Genomic DNA, 3,692 nt, shown 5'->3' on the forward strand with positions numbered 1-3,692 from the left:
TGAGGAAGGGCTCGCGTTTAGGGCATGGGGGAGCGAGCGGCTGGGGGGGGGGGGGAAGAGGCAACCAGCCAAGAGCTAAGCGCCGTCCTTGGGGCGTGCAGAGCTCTGCCTGCGCCCCGCTATCCCCTGAAGGCCGGGGGCGAAGGAAGAGTGGCTGAAGATGGGAAGGTGATGGTGGAGATGGAGGGAGGTGGAGGCTTTTCAAGCGCTGGCACCTTTCCGCTGTCGGGCTTCGGTGGGAGCGCCCTGCTGGCCAAGATGGCAGGTTTCTTCAGCAACCAGCGTTGGCAGAGATCAGAGACGGCCACGCTTGGGTACGGCTGTGCATTTCCCTAAAGAAATCTGATGATTATTGTACTTGTCGCTTGTCATAGTGTCTTCTGACGGCACTGCCAGACCTGGCTAACTCTGGGTGTGTGGTTTTATCCACTGCAATCCTTTAAAAAAACCAACAACAAAGTAAAACAGAAGAAAGAAAAATCCAACACAAAATATTTTAAGTGATTTATAACAAATAAATCTTGAATAGCAATAAGAAAGCCTCCGCTAAAGGATCCTTTACCTACATACAACCGAGCAGAGTGGTTACCCCAATGTTGAGGCTTGTGTTCAAACTGTTTAACTCTGATTTAGCTTCCCTGTCTAGGAGATGGGACAAAGCCCTTCCTATCGTGCAGGGGCTCGGTGACAAGTAGTGTCCTTAAACCGCGTTGTGGAAGGAGCCGAGTGGTGACTCCGGTGACTACAATGTGTGGCGATGATAAGATGCCATCATTTTCTGGTGCTGCACAGCGTTACGGTTGGTCTTCCATGCATCTTGCAATACCGTGTATACACTTGTAGAATAGCGGTTAAGGAGTGTTCATAGGAGGGTCGTCGCTATAACTCAGGCTGCTTATTTAAAAAAAAATATATATATGCTGTTGGACCAATGAGCTGTTGAGAAATACAGTGGTGATTGTGGTCTGCTTGGCTGGAAAAATGTAACACGCTATGACCGCGGAGCTTCAAGCACGGCCCCTGTGCCTTTCCCTGGCAGAATGTACATAAAAGCCAGCTTTTTAACCATGTACGCTTCTCTTCCTGGCTGCAAGAAAAATTAACCTGAAGAATGTCAAGGAGGTGCTTTGCCATCAGTTTGACCGCTTGGATAAAAATAATCAAGTTAAAAAAAAAAAATAAATGTAGCTGGGAGTTTTGTATGAGGAGCGGGAGACGTGCACGTGAGAGAGCCGTGCGATTTTAAAGCCAGGTTGGCAGTCTCTAGAAGAAATGCAGGCAGAAATTTTGTCCGTTTTTAGATTTGCCCAGGCTGCGGATAAACTGTTTTAAATCAGGCTGTGTGGACTCGACGCGTGCACGCAAGCAGCTTCAACGAGTCTTTCAGCAGGGCACGTGCCCGTTCACACGTGCCCGTTGGTGAGCGCTGGACTCGGGCCACCAAGGCCACGGCGTCCCGTCCTCAGTCTCCCTCCCTCCCTCCCACACGCCACAGAAGCGCTGCCGTCAGGCCTTAAAACGCCTGCAAGCACCTTCTGTTAAGGCTGCTTTATGATGTACAGCTGCAGGGCCGAGTTGAAGCCCTGTGGAGGGACCACGTCACACGGGAGGGGACCAAAACTGGGAAAAAACTTGACGGCGAGCCGAGTGTTGAACCCGTGGGGTGAAATCAGCTGGTCCCAAGAAAGGCACGGTTTGGCTGGGACATTCACGCGGTTTTATCTGTAAAATTGCTGTTCTGAATCACAGCTATTTTATGCTATGAGAATTTTATAAATTATATATAAACGCTTGGATTTATAAAGTAAGTGCACAGGTATTTTTATCTTTTATAGCATTCACCTGCACGTGATTCATGCAATACATGCCAACTGTACTTGGTTCAAATTTTAAAATATACCTATTTTGCAAAATTTGCTGTTTCTCTGTTCATTTTGTGTCCTCCGTTGCTACTTGTAAGTGATTGATGTGAGGGGAATGAGTTGCCGTTTACAAAGCCTCCCAAATGCAACCACCCGCCTCTCTTCCCAAGCTGGCCCGCTTGCCTCCCCTCGTCCCCTGCTCAGTCTAGCTGCGCGTTCGGCTCCGCCAGGCTCAGCAGCAACAGCCTGGGGGGTTTTTTTAAACATAAAAAAAGCCTACTGATCTGCTCACAACTATTTGTTATGTCCTTTGCAAGTGGAAGCACGCGAGTTGCCGTGTTGTCAGTGATGAGGGACACTTGGGCATCTGGAATCTTCTTCACCTGCAATATCTACCTCTAATAGACTAAACAGTTAATTGGAAGCCAAATTTGATTTTAAATGAATATATGCAGTTATAGCGTGAAGTCCCATAAACTGCAGAATATTTCATGTTCACTGAGGAGCCTAACAAGGTTTTGTTGTCAAGGATGTGTATTTGAAACCGAGTAGGGCCGTGTCCTGCCCTCAGCATCCCGTCCTGGCTGGAAGTGGCGTGCCCCTGGACCCCCGAGTGCCCACAGCTGATTGGGGTGAGCTCCGATTGCTGCAGCATCTCCGGGCTGGCTGGGAGCAGGCAAGGCTTTCAGCTGGGCTTCGTGCTCAGGCTGTGCTCGTGGGACGCTCACAGCACGGCAGCCTGGGGACCGCGGGGCCGGGCTTGAAGAGGCAAGTCCTCTGACAAGGTAAGACGCGCCACCCTTTCCGTATTTCAGTAACCTGAAGCACCGGGTCCTCGCCACAATCCAGTGTGTGTCTCCGCTGTCTTTGGACACGCTCCCCACCTTTTCATCCCCGCAGTTCGGGTGCCTCTGCACCTCCAGCGTGATGGTAGAAAATGAGGTTTTGCGGCTGGTTTGCTGGCCGTGTTCTGTACTCAGTACCACAAAGGCATCAGCTGAATCCTCTTGAGTAGGCGTGCTCGGTTTTTAGAGTCAACCACTGCTCTTGAGGTGAACAGGGTAGGAGATAACTTCCAGATACGGAGCATCAGCCTTGGAGCCTGGGCTGTTGACTTCTCCTCAGTACTGTCCCGTACCTCCTGGTCCAGCGCTACAGCTGGATGTGTCCCGTGTCCTTCTTCAGCTGGAGGGGGTGGTACCAAGACAATGTTTTCCTAAATGTCCTTCGTTACGCCGTCAAGAGGGATGTAGCAGGCCTCTCACCCTTACCTTAGTCCACTCTGTGTCCACTCCTTGAGGCTGCCGCCTCCTGACGTGCTGGTTTTCCAGGCGCGTGGTGCCGATCCAGGCTTCCTCCTGTCGCAGGGCATCTCTGTGTGCACCAGTCCCCCAGGGCAGGACCAGCTACGCAGCAGCCAGATGTTATGGCACCCCTCGGCAGGGATTAAAAACCAAACCAGCAAGCACCGAATTTGCCCGGTTTAATTTTCCAGCAGTAACTTTGTGATGACCCCAGTCTCCTCATCCTTCCAAGCTTCTGGGTAAAACTGCCAGCAGACTTGCAGGTTGCTTTTCTGGATACAGGTGATTTGCTTTAGGGGACGGAAAAAAAGAAAATAGTCTCAGTTTCAGTTTTAACCTTTCTAGCGCCTGCTGCAAGTTAGGAAATAGGGGTACCTCTCTGAACAGGGTGGAAGCGTGGCTCTAGCAGCGGCTGGGATCTTGCACGTCTGCTAAAACGTGTAAAGCATGACCCTCGTTTGCTGCCGCCGAGCTCCGCTCCTGTCGGAGCGCATCGCCTCCCCCGCTGCCTGCGTGGGACCACGCT

This window comes from Pygoscelis adeliae, unplaced genomic scaffold (assembly GCF_000699105.1).
Source record: "Pygoscelis adeliae isolate BGI_AS28 unplaced genomic scaffold, ASM69910v1 Scaffold155, whole genome shotgun sequence".
Classification (NCBI taxonomy): Eukaryota; Metazoa; Chordata; class Aves; order Sphenisciformes; family Spheniscidae; genus Pygoscelis; species Pygoscelis adeliae.